At 45.4% G+C, this 13,968-nt stretch overlaps 1 protein-coding gene across 3 annotated transcripts in view; it reads right to left on the bottom strand.

Annotated features, from left to right (window-relative positions):
• Atrnl1 (attractin like 1) overlaps positions 1-13,968 on the bottom strand; it is a 563,418-nt gene that overhangs the window by 104,261 nt on the left and 445,189 nt on the right. The gene's annotated exons all lie outside the window — the stretch shown is intronic.

Here is a 13,968-nt window from a genome sequence, read left to right as displayed (position 1 = left end):
GACACTTGAATTTTTCAGAAGAAAATCGCAACATGGTGCACACGATAACATTTCGGATATCCCGAGGTTTGTCAGTTGTTTTGTGATAAACATACAACCACGATTCAGAACTGCTTCACAATGACACAACACGCTGGTGGAACCTTGCGATTTATCACGCCTTTTCCACGACTGCCTAGGGAAGAGATAAGGCCCAGGGGAGTTGCCTGCAGCTCGACAGCTGGGTTTCCGTCGAGGTGGGTTCCCGTCGAGGTGGGTTTCCGTCGAGGTGGGTTCCCGTCGTTCCCGTCGAGGTGGGTTCCCGTCGTTCCCGTCGAGGTGGGTTCCCGCTTGTGCTGCGGAGAGCTGGTGGGAGGAAACGCCCCTGACAGCGTGAACAGCTCCAGCCTAGCAAGCACGCAGCACACAGCGCTCACACAGAGCCGGCTGCCTTAGTGGAGGCTGTGGTTCACTCTTCCCAGGGTTTTAGCTCGTAAAGACAATCCCAGAGCAGCTTTGGGAACTCACACTTCCAAGGCTTATCTTAGAGCGTAGTATCTCCTGAGAGCGAGACAGCGTTGGAGGCCGAAGCCGCTGCGACACGAGTCGCAGCAGGTTTAGAACACGCCAAGGAGCAAAGCCAGCTAGAGGCTGGTTCTTCACCTGCTCAGAAATCCCAGTGAGGCGGATCTCTGGAAGCCCGCAGGGCGGCTGGGGACTTGAGGGCACAGCTGATGTTTCTAGACTAGCTGTTCACCTGCGAGGCTGTGACAGGGGCCAAGTACAAGTTCACAGTCAGAAGGCAAAATGGCGACCAGACCTAAGATGTGTGGACTCTTTGAGGACAATAAGTTTCAGACTATTTGCCAACCAACAGACCACGTCTGTGGGTCAGAACGGGCCTGATGTCTGCCCCGTGTTGTCCGTAGCACCAATCAGCGTTCCTGGGCATCCGGCAGGGCGCCTCTCCACCCGAGGACCGGATTCGCCTCTGTCGGTGCGAGGGCGCAACCCTCACCCCTGGGCACTGGTCACGGAATCTGTCTTCTTAATCCACCACCTGTCTGGGATCTAGGACATTGTCCTTCAGAGGTTACTGTCATGATGCACGTCCCTCAGAGCCACGGCAGAGCCATGGCAGACCCATGGCAAGGGTCACCTCGCCACGAAGCTGTCCCTGGCTAAGGTAGCTGGCCGCTTCCTTTCAGGGCTTCTCCTACCACGCTCCACTTCCGTTAGCTCACTGGCTTTCCATCCCACTTGACCAAGCTCTTGATGCACAGGCCCTTCCTGTTTCTTTCCCCTTTCCTTCTTTCATCGGGCTTTGGGTCGAACCATGGCCTTCAACCTTCAGTGGCTCTCTGCCACTGAGCGGCACCCCCAGAGTTTTGGTTTTGTTTTGTTTTGACAGTGTCTTGCTTGCGGTCTAGGCTGGCCTGGAACTCACGATCTTTTTGCTTGAGCCTCCCCAGTGCTGAAGTCAGAAGTGTGTGCCACCACACAAAGCTCCTCAACCTGGTTTCTTACTCTTTACTGGGCCCGTTTAGTACATCATCTATCCGAAATGCCCGAGTGTTGTGCCAGCTTGGGGAACTTGTCCCCCTCAGTCTTCCATTATAGGTATCAGCGCACATGCTGGGTGCCCATGACGGCCTGAGGCAGGCCTTCGGTTAGCTGCGCCTAGCCTGGAGCACCTCTGCAGTGGAAAGTGTACGTGTGAAAGGGGAGATCTGAACAGATCGGCTTGTCACAGGGGTAGCAGTGAGCCAACAGAATGACGTGACACACCCAGTTAAGGGTATGAGATGGACAACAAAATGCTGAAACTAAGAACTACCAGCATGCACTGTGTACGCTTAGACATATTTAATGTATGTTGCCATGTATAACTTGGCTACAAACTTCCCCGAAGAAGCCAGTGTTTTCCGTTGCGCTGTTAAGAAGCTGGAACTGGGAGAGGCCTGCTGGCACCGCAGCATGAGCAGCCGGGCAGATGTGGGGTTCAGGTATGTAGTCCTTGACGAAAATTCTAGCCGCGACACTGTCAGGTTACTCTAGTTGTAAATATACAGTTTTCTCAAGATCCCATTTTTAAGATCCAAGGCTTCTCCCCCATCAGTGGGCTATGAGTAGCAGAAACCAAATGAGGATTTTACTTATAAATATTATGTGTATTTACCTGTCCGTTTCTTCTCAAAATATTTTAACTAATCCTTTGAGAATTTCCTAAATTGTGTTTTAATTATTATTATTTAAATTTTTAATGGGAAATTTTTCATACAATAAATTCTGATCCCCACCTGCAGCGGCTCCAGGTTTCTCCCCAAATTCCCACCCACCAAACTCTAACCCCTTTCTCTCTCTTTTTAGAAAAGGTAGACAAACAAAAACCAAATAAACTAAAAATAAAAAGCAAAGAAAAACCTCACAACACACACACACACACGCACGCACGCACGCACGCACGCACGCACGCTTGCATCCACATGCACGCATGCGTGCGAGCACACACACTTGGAAACCATAATGAGCATTAAGAACGGGCGAACCCCAGGGTCAGCTTTGCCATTGTCAAAGAACAAACATGCTGAGTGACTTTTAGGGTCCTTTTTCTTTTTAATAATTCCTGTAATGGAAGTTCTGGTTTCTTTGTAAACTGTTGTTACGTGAACACGTTTCTGTTATAATCCCAAGTGTGGGATTTAGTTTGTCCACAGCTGATCATTGCCTGTGCAGGGGTGTGGCCTTTGCCAGCTGGAGATGGCTGAGTTCTGAGGACATTGAGGGGTAGAAACAGGAAGGAGGAACAGCTGCTTGGAGGAGGCTGCTGGCTGCACCTGCTGGTGGTGGAGACTGGTTAGCCCCGTCGATCTGAAGCAGCCGGAGAAGGAAAGGGGTCTGTGCTCACTCTCCCCACCACCTTCTCTCTCCTACTTAGGGTTGGGGAGCTGGAAGGGAGAGGCCGGAAGGAACCCCAAATAAAATAAAGTTTAAAAATGAACGCTACAATTTGTGACTATGATTTATGGATGAACTCTAGAATATTTGACATCACAGTACCAGTACTGAGCCTAAGAACCATGCAATTGAAAAATTCCAGTGCTTGGAAGTGTTTTTTTCTTTTTTTTCCTGCTCAGACACTTTAAATGGCTGCTGTAATATAAAGAATATTCTCATACCATATGAAGAATGCAGCTCAAGGGCCTAAATGGCCAACATCTCATGCCAAAAAAGCAATTAGAAAATTGAATGAAGGAATTAAGGATTAATGCGGACATGTTATACCTGTCAGCAGTAATAAGAGTTGTGACAGGGAGAGAGGAAAGCCTGACAGTATTCACGAATACAAATCTGATATATGAGCAAATATTAAAAATGCAAGCAACTGCACATTAATCACTCTAGCATTTCACTTCTAAAATGTACTCAATGCTTTTCTTATCAGACCTATGTATAAATATGAATGACGTGGTATTTGAAACTTAATGATTGCTTAGATTGATAGAAAATTTAATTTTTAGTCGCATTAGTAAAACTGAATTAATTTACTGAGCCTTGAATTAAGTCACTGTGGTTGCTTGATTCATAGCTGATCATATGTTGGATTCCATTGGATCAGCGAGATTTGGATCGGTCAGATTCTTGCATTTCTCGGTTAGTCTTGAAAAGGGTGAGGCTGCAAAGCATGTTCTTTGCTTACTGACTTTTCTCTCTGCATGAAGTGACAAACAGCGGCAACAAAGGCACGCTAGCTGGCTTCAGTCAGTAGGAGAATCATAATAACTAAAGATAGATTAAGCTGATGGACACTTCCAAAACTGGGAAGTCAATTCAGAGAGAACAGGTGCTGCCTGTGGGACAGGGAAGAGCCAAAGCAACATTTCCAGAACTGTGGGTGGGGTCCAGGACGCAGCAGCTGTCAGTCATCCTCACACTGTACTAAGTGTTTTGCTCTGAGAACCCATCTCCAGTGTCTCTGTTCTTATTTCACACTTGCTCATGTTAAAACCATTCATGAATGTGAAAGCTTAAATCCGCGGCATTGTATGTTGCTTGACTGAATTATGTTTTTAACTCTGCAGAGTCGTGGGCGTGAGAAGGCTGTTCTACCACCTGCTTCTCCAAGCAATTTAGACGGCGGAGGGAAAAGATGACAGTGCCATCTCATGCTTTCTCTGAACTGGTTAATAACTATAAATGAGTCTAGGAGGGGATTTTGAACAGATGATCTTTAAAAACTGACCCTGGTAGTATTTTCCAAACACTTGGCGCGGAGGGTCTATGGAACAATTGCCGTGAGTGGAATTTTGATAATCTATGTTCTTCCGAGCATCTCAGTGCAAGGTGATTTGCCCACTCTGCTCCAGGTATGAATTTGAAAATGGAGACCACAGCTCCTGGCCTTGAAAAGCAGAGCGAAAGCGGAAACAGGCATGCCGGCCATGTCAGCCAGACTCCTGTCTTTCTCAGGCAAAGGGCTGGGCCTTTGACGTGCTGTTGTGCCCACCCAGCCTGGATGCCAGCACCTGCCATTACTACCAGACCCTGCTCAATCCTCTCTACCTTCAGAAAACTAGTCCAGGCCATCCTGGGCCCTCCATGACCTTTTTACAGCATCTCAATGGAGCAGTTCACCTTTCTTCCAGAGACCCATGACAGTAGTGTTGGGGCTGAGAGGGGAACACAGCAGCCAGGGAACTTCAGGCTGTTCTCTAACCACAGCGTGAGCTTGGTCAGACACTTTGTCCTCAACACCTGGTGGGTAAGATGGAGCTGAACGTGGTCACTCACAGCGTAGGTACACGGACTGGGGGGGTTATACAGCCACTCACAGACATACAGTAAGTCCTCGGCAAGTCAGCTCTTCTGAGAACGCATTCGCATGCAGTTCCCACTCAAAAGGAAGCCATCTGAGGGCGAAGTGATAGCTTAGAACCTCTGTCAATAGTGTGAAGTGAGGCAGTCGGCAAATCCAGCAAATTCAGGGGGAAGACACGCTCTGGTACCAGGCCGCGTGGTGGCGGGACAGCATTGCTGCTGAGGATGGCCCTTTATCCATCAAGGCCCATCGGTGGCCTCACGTGCTGCCTGAACAGACTTTCTAGCTCCGGAGACCACGGTGGTGTTGGACAGACACCTCCTGAGTAAGTGTGCATTCATGAATGCACGCATTTACGTTTTTCTTTTTCAAATTGTGTGCAAGACAAACCTCTGAATCCTGTAGGAAGGACATTAAGAATGGAACCTCAGTCTGAAGCAGATTAATGGTCAGCAATAAGGAAGTGCAATTAAGATTCTGCTATGATTTCTCAGACTGGCCTATTCCGAAGCACATTGTGTCACTAGTGCCAAATGACACCTAGGGAGCACAGCTGCCTGGCCAACCCCATTTAGCAGGTCAACAGCAGGCACGGGGTGCTGAGCATGGCGCAGAGACACCCTTCCCAGCTGACTGGAGCGAGCCATCTACAGAGGGGTGTTCTGCACAAGTGCAAGAAGCCCTGACAGTGAGAGCAGAGAAGGCACAGGAGGATGACCAGGAGTTCCGCAGAAAAAGGAGGAAGGGTGGAGATTTCTGGAAAATGGGAGAATCTGAACAAAGACTGACAATGCAGATGGCTTGTCTGAAAAATCGCTACACTTTCTAGGGATCCTGGTTCCAGGATGTATCTTAGGAACTGTGCCAGAGAGAGTGATAAGAGGCCAGAGAAGATGTCCAGTCCCCCAACAGGCCCCTTGCACTCCCCGGCCATGGCTGGGACCATGACCATCTGCTTAGAGCCTGGGGTGGGGTGGGGGTTGCTGATGGGCTAATGTAGCTCAGTGCGTGCAGGTGCCCCACGCGGACACCGCACACCCCCCCTCAGGAGAGCAGTGAGTTCTGGTGAAATGTTAGACTTTGTGCACATTAAATTAAAACATTTACTCCTGAAACTTCCATCATAAAAGTAAATCAAGAAGCACTGTGAAAACTAAGCGTCAGCAGAAAGAATGAAAGTGCAGATTTGGCAATATTCTTAATGAGGAATCAAATGTTAATAGATCCAGCATAATAAATGACTTTCTGCTATGATTATTACACCAATCACAACCTGTTATAAGTAAGAAGAACATGGTCAAAATTCTGAATGAAAGAGCTTATTTAACTTGTACAGAAACGTGTCCACACTGTACAGTCAGACTTGCCTGGACTTAGGGAATGACTCACTCCGGATAACAGTTCTCCTGGAAAGCCTAACATTAACCCTACAAAGACCAACACTTCTCTAATTGGAACATTAAAAAAAAATGGTGTGAAATAAGCAACTGTTTCTCTGCTTCTCAACCAGACTGTAAACTATGAAATATAACTTAGTCCTTGATGCCACTCTGTCAACTTCACAATGAGCAGTTTTCACGGCCACAGATACAGGGAGGTGCAAATGCGACTATGAACTGGCACAGTGAAAGCTGTTCCCTTTCTCCCTCTAGGACAGGTGGACACCACCATTTCTGTTCCCTCTCTCCCTTCTCTGCCCCAGCAACCACCGCTACCACCTTGCTTGTTGCTTATTTGTTCTCTATGAAGGCAAGTAAGGAGCATGCACCTGCCAGCGTGCACAGGTGCTTTTGCACAGGGCACAACCTGGCACACAGACTGAAATGGTCTTCAAGGCCTCCTCTGCTCCACCCGTTTCTTCTCTGCTGCACGGACAGGGCCACTCCCCATCAACGTCATTCAAAGCACTGCCTCATTTCGACATTCGCGAGCCTGTGGACCACATCTGCAACAATCCCGTGTCCCCCAAAATCTGAAAGCAGATTGGCCTTTTCAGTTTCAAGACCTGAGCTACAGAATCTGGAGATAATCACACTGTACTGTCCAGAAATAGTTCATTAGACCAAATGACTTTTTGCACATGAATCAAACTTATGTTTAAACTAGACACAATCTTGGGCATATTATTTAACTTTTCTGTGCCCAAATTCTCCATATGGGAAATAGAAATTATTATAAAACCTAACTTGTAGATTACACTGAAGGTTATAAAAGGTAATATGTGAATAAATAAGTGAGGCTGGCCAAAAACAGGTTTTAAAAATTTTTATAAGAGATGAAATGATTCACAAATGTAATTTTTCTTAGTCAAAATTAATTGAATATCAGCATTTTCATCTGGGTCAGTCTCACTAACTCTTTCCCTCCTCTAACTCTGGTTTGGTGAGCCATGGGAGAGCAGCTGAGCAGTTTGGTGTGGTAAGATCTTTTTTTTTTTTTCTTTCCTTAGTGCTTTCATTCTCTCAAACTTAATCTTAAAGGATGAGACCAATAATCTAGTGACTATGAGTTAAAGTTGGAAGCAAGTTCCAAGTTCAGACTTGAGTGAGCGCTACAAAGGGGATAAAATCCTGAGGTAAAGCTCCAAGACATCCACACGGTAGATGTGTGCTCGCATGGCAGGAAGAGGACTGTTTTGTGGCTGGATATGCCCCGAGTGGCTTTGTAAGTGTGTCTTAGTACCTCTGCCGGGCCCGGGAAGCCGCCCTTGCCTGCCCTCTCTATTATTAATTAGTTAAAATGTCCTTGACTTGACAGGGAAGCGGCTGAGACAGAAACCCATGACAGTACAGCAGAGGGAGAAGTTCTTTCTGGGTCTCGGAAGCCGCACGATTCTCCTGTAGGCAGACAGGCCGTTCCCAGGCTCAACGGAAGCTGCAAGATGGCCTCTGTCGCGTTGCTCGTGCCCTGAAGTGGAGAGTGGAGCCTTTCATGTCAAGCCTAGTATGTTTAAGCAGCACTCCTTGGGGCTTTCCTCTCCTGATTTCACTATGTGCTCAACTACCTCCTCTCAGTTTGTAATAGAAAGTGAATAAAACCTCTCTCCAAAGCTGGTTTGCTTTAATCCCAGAGCTCCATTTTCAGTATGACTGAAAATTAATGGTCAGACTCTGTGTAATGATCCCTGCCCTAGTTTTACTCATGCTGCTTTACAAACTCTCTCTTGGTGATAGTAATTATCTAACTGATTAAGCCTCAAAGAGCCTTCTGTCATTGGGTGTGGCCCACTGCACACATCTGGATCAGTGTGCTTTCTTTAAAGAGCAGAACAGGACAGTCAAGATATCAACAGCATAAATACAGGTATCAAGAAACAAGCATATCTTGGATGTTTCTCCTTTGGTATGTGGTGAAGTAAATATTTTCTCCCAAATTGACGACCAGCAGAATCTTAGCTGTCCCCTTCTTTGGAAATACAGTTTTAACAGTTTGGATTTGAAAACTTTCTCTACACCATTCTCAGTGCTGGTCCCCAGAGGCGAGACATTCAGAAGATTATTAAACCACAAGGCTTTAAGTGCAGTGGCTTAACTCATTGATAAATTCATGGCTCAATGGGCTTCTAAGAAGTGGTGCTACTTCCTAGAAGGCCTTCATAAAGTGGGCCTAACTGGAAGAAGACGGTCACAGGCGGTGTCCCTTAAAGGGCATATTTTCTTGCTGCACTTCTTCATCTCTGTGGCACCCAGCTTGGCTGCACCACATGGTCCCGGCTGTGATCTCTGTCTCACCACAGGGCTCAGCACTGGGGCCAGCCAGCATGGACTGAGACATCTGAAACTGTGAGCCAAATACATTTTCCTTTCTCAGATGTTTTGTCACAGCAATCAAAAGCTGACAGATGCAAGGGGCTTTCAGATGAAATTAATTAGGATAATTTAAAAAATCAGAGCAGATTCTGGGTATGGTGGCACATGCCTGTAGTCTCAGCACTCAGGAAAGCAGAGGCAGGCAGATCTCTCTGAGTTCAAAACCAGCCTGGTCTACAAAGTGAGTCCAGGACAGCCAGGGCTACACAGAGAAACTATCTCAAACAACAACAAAATCATAGCAGAATAAAGCTGACATTCTCTTAGGAGGATAGCCACAGGCCATGCAGAGAAAACACACAGAGAACACTGCACAGGAAAAGAGGCAGCAATTGGAGAGATGAGACCATAAGGGAATGGATGGTCATGATCTGTAAGCAGCCAACTACCAGAGCCAGGAAAGGGACGAGGTTTCCATTCTCTTTCAGGACCTGAGAAGGAATCAACTCCACCAACATCTTAATTTCAGACAGAGAACTGTTGTTTCAAGCTGGAAATCTGTGGTTATTTTTTATGGCAGCCTTGGGCTACCACTACAGTGTCCTCCGTCCCCAGCCAACCTTTACAAGAACAGCCAGGCGACACTGCCTGCCGGACCTTCTTCCACTGCTTAGGAAATGACCTTGTTGCGACAACACTGAAAGTGACCTAAGTACAGTGCTGGGGTCAAAGAAGCAAAGTATCAGATCAGGCAAAGGTCAGCAGAGGAACTCACGGGGCTATGAGAGCCTTGAGATCCTCTTACAATTAATGATATTAATATACGTGGAAATCATAATTGCTTCTAAGCATGCAGGCACAGGCTATGCTGGATGTGAGGTTCCCTAGGAAACAGATTCTGAGTCTTTGAGATGCGTGGAGAAGTTTACAGGCAGGCAGCCATAGCATCTGCAGGATGAAGGCGGAGCAAGTGGGCCACCTGCAGGCAGAGGCTGGTGCTGGGGGATGGGCCTTTCTGAAGGCTTCTGAGCTTCCCTGTGGAATACGGCTTTCTCCAGGATGGGGCTGCACACCATGGCGAGGGGCAGGTTCCCGCAGAAAGACTGTGCTCTGAGCTGGGAGGATGAGGAGCTCAGTCCCAACGGGGCAGCACACTCCATTTCTACTACCCTGTTCAAGACCGTGGGGAACATTTCTCCTTAGCTGAGAAGGGACGGTAGCCAGGCTCAAGCAAATGAACCTAAGAAGCGAGCAGGCATACAAAATAGGCAAAACAGACTTCACACTAAAACTAATCAAAAGAGATAGGGAAGGACACTGCATACTCCTAAAGGAAAAATCCACCAAGAGGATATTGCGATTATAACCATGTATGTACCAAACATGAGGGTGAGGGTACCCACACACATGAAAGAAACACTACTACAGCTAAAATCACACACTGATTCTCACATTCGGACAGTGGGAACCTCCATAACGAACCCTCTGAGACAGACAGGTCATCCAGATGAAAACTGAACAGAGCATGCAGGAGTTAAATAATGCCACAAATAAATGGACCTAGGAGACATCTACAGAACATTTGGCCCAGACACATGCACAAAATATACTTTCTTCTTAGGAGCCCATGGAATTTTCGCCAAAGCTGACCACATACTTGGACATAAAGGAAACTTAACAGATAAAAGAAAACTGAAGTAACACCATGTATCCTATCTGACCACCATGGCTTAAAGCTGGATATGAACAACAAAAACAGAAGTACACGAACTCAAACTGAGTAACTCACTACAGAATGAAAAAATGGGTTAAGATAAAAATTAAGAAGGAAATTAAAAACTTTTAAGAATTGAGTGAAAATGAAAACATAACATACCAAATCTATGGGACGTGACGAAGGTGACTCTAAGAGGCAAGGGTATAGCACTAAGTGCCTACATAAAAGCAAGAAAGACCTCATGTTAGTAATTAACAACATACCTGGAAGGCCCAACAACAACAGCCAAAGAAGCAGATGGTACAAAGTAATCAAAACTGGGACTGAAGTAAGTAACATAGAAACAACAAACAGAACAAAGAATCAATGAAGTGAAGAGTTGGTTCTCTGAGAAAAAGCACTAAGAGTGATAAATCCTCAGCCAAATTAATTAAAAGGGAGAGAAGATCCAAACAGATAAAGTTAGAGATGAAAAGAACATCACAAAAGACGTCAAGGAAATCAGGAGAGTCATAAGGACAGACTTTAAAAATCTGTATTTTATCAAATTGGAAAACTGAAAAGAAATACAAAAATTTCTTAATATATATGACCTACTGATATTAAATAAAGATCAGATAAACAATTTAAATATACCCGTAATACCTAACAAAATACAAGCAGTAATTAAAATTCTCCTACCAGCCCCTCCCCCCCCAAAAAGGGACCAGACCTTCACAGAAGAATTAATGCCTATACTCCTCAAATTACTTCCCAAAATGAAAGCTGAAGGAACATTGCCAAACTCTTTACCAGGCCACCATGACCCTGATACATAAATCATACAGAAACTGAACATAAAAAAAAAACTGCAAACTGTTGTGTGGTATGAACATAAACCCAAATATTTTCAATGGCATGCTCGTAAACTGAATACAGAAACACTTCTAAAAGATTGTCCACATCATTCTGGATTCAGTTTGCAAGTACTGAGTATTATTTTTTAAATCTATGTTCATAAGGGTAATAATGGTAATAAGGTCTGTAATTCTCTTTCTTTTCTGAGTCTTTGTGTGGTTTGGGTATCAGGGTGACTGTGGCCTCATAAAATGAATTTGGCAATGTTCCTTCTGCTTTGTTTTATGGAATAATTTGAGGAGTATTGGCATTAACCCTTCTTTGAAAGTCTGGCAGAATTCTGCCCTAAAACCATCTGTCCTCTGGGCTTTTGCGGGGCGGGGGGAGCAGGTTGGGAGACTTTTAATGACTGCTTCTATTTCACTAGGGACTGTAGGTCTATTTAAACTATTTATCTGATCTTGGTTTAAGTTAGGTGAGTGGTAGCTAATGAGAAACTTATCCATTTCTTTAGATTTACCAATTTGATAGAGTACAGTATGTAAAGTGTGTCCTCATGATTCTCGGGATTTCTTCTGTGTCTGTTGTGTCCCCCTTTTTGTTTCTGCTTTTATTAATTTGGATATTCTTCCTGCATGTTATACTTAGTATGGATAAGGGTTTGTCAATCTTGTTGACTTTCTCAAAGAACCAACTCTTTGTTTTTTTGATTCTTTGTATGGTCCAGTCACCACCATAGAGGTTTTCTCCCACAGCAGAAGCAAGTAAGTGCAGACCAACAACCAGACATTATGCAGAGTCTAAATTGGAGGTCTCTCCCCCGAGAAGTTGAGGAAGCCCTTGGAGGAGGGGAAGGAAAGACTGTAGGAGTTGCAGAGGTCGGGGGTGGGGGGCGGAGAACATGGCTCCCAGAGACTGATGCAGCATGCAAAGGGCCTGCACGGGGCTGCGCCAGGTCCTCTCCGTGTGCTATGGCTGTCAGCCCAGTGATTTATTTTTTTTTTTTTTGGTGGGACACATAACAGTGGGAGTGGGTGTGTCCCTGACTCTTTTGCCTGTTCTTGGGACTCTTTCTAGCCTACTGGGTTGCCTTGTTCAGTCTTGATATCAGGGCTTTGGGCTCATCTTATTGTACCTAGTTTTGTCTTATTTGGCTGTCCTGTGGGCTTGCTCCTTTCTGAAGAGTAAATGGAGAGGTGGATCTGTGGTAGTGGGTAGGAGGTAGAGAGAGCTGGGAGGAGTGGAGAGAGGGACACTGTAATCAGGATGTATTGAATGAATCCATTTTCAATGAAAAAGATTATGTACCATGGCCAAATAGGCTTCATTCCATAGATGCAGGGATGGTACAGCATGATTAAATCTCTAAACATAATCCAGTGCATAAAGAGACTGAAAGACAAAAAAAAAAAAAAACAACAACAACAACAAAAAAAAACCCACATGATCATTTCATCAGACACAGAATAGGGCTTTGATATACTCTAACATCCCTTCATGATAAAATCCTGGAGAGATTAGGGACACAGGAGACATACTTCAACATACTTTATTAAAAGGCAATATACAGCAAGCCCACATCCATGGAGAAAAACTCAAAGCAATTCCACTAAAATCAGGAACAAGACAAGGCTGACCATTCCCTTCATACCTACTTAACAGGGAACTTGAAATCTTAGCTGGAGCAATAAGACAACTGAAAGGAAAAAGACAAAACATCTTTATTTGCAGATGATATGATTTTATATATACAAGACACTAGAAACTTGACCAGAAAACATCTAGAGCTGATAAATATTTTCAGCAAATGGCAGGATATAAAAATAACATATAAAATTCAGGAGCATGAAACTAGGGGAACGAACCTTACACAATAGTCTCAAAAAATATCTTGGAAGAACTTTAACCAAACAGGTGGAAGATGTGTATAATGGAAACTTTAAGACACTGACGTCAGAGAAGGAAGGCTGTATGCAGCCACTGACGCTGTGAGCACTTGTATTTCTCCTGGAGTTTTGTAAGGATGCTATGTCCAGCGCCAGCCCTCTGAGGAGAGAGACTGCCCTTCAGACCATGGTCCGCCTTCATAATTTTTCCACATGGACTAGCAACTCTGCTGGTGATTTTTTCTCTTTAAGAAAGGACAAAAACTATTTTCCTGCTATTAGCCAGATCAGCAGTCTAGAACACCGGGTAAGCAATACCTGTAACTTTGTTTCGGTGTTATTCAGATAACTCACTGTACCACCTTACTTCCCAAGCCATGAAGCTTCCTGGGAAGGTGGCCGTCCCTATTTGGCAGAACAGCGGAGCTCAGCAGCTCAGCTTAGGTTCTTTAAAGCCTCAAAAGGAAAGGGAGAGGAGGTAACTTTTCCTTCCCTTTGCCTTTTATGTTACATTCGTCCCAGAAACTGAAATTTTGTCTTTTCTTATAACAACAATGCCAACTACCATTTACTGCCCATGGTTTGTTCCTCTGGGAAGACTGAATACGGGGTGGGATAGGGGAGTATTTCCATCAAGGTTTTAAAGGTAATGATTGGTTCCCATCACTGCAGAAAAGAAGATCCACACCGAGGCTGAATTCCCAGTTTGAAAGCTGAGAACATGACGAGGCGGTGAGTGACAATGAGAGGCCAGACTAGTCCTCCAGTGTATACTGGCCACAAGGGTGGCCTGGCACTGCCTAACTCAGATGCCAGACCTGGACAGCTTCATGTCTGCTGGGAACCCCTTCATTCCCAATGTGTAGGCCTGAGCATGTTGTGTAAGAGGCAGGTGCTCCAGCCTGGTTCTCACCAGCCCGGAACAGGTCAGCGCCTTGTGAGTGCCACGCTGTCTCAGCGTTTATGAGGACACATGCAGTC

The sequence above is a fragment of the Meriones unguiculatus genome, chromosome 1 (assembly GCF_030254825.1).
Source record: "Meriones unguiculatus strain TT.TT164.6M chromosome 1, Bangor_MerUng_6.1, whole genome shotgun sequence".
NCBI lineage: Eukaryota > Metazoa > Chordata > Mammalia > Rodentia > Muridae > Meriones > Meriones unguiculatus.
Note: the sequence above shows the minus strand (reverse complement) of the source record. Positions and strands in the feature narration are given on the sequence as shown.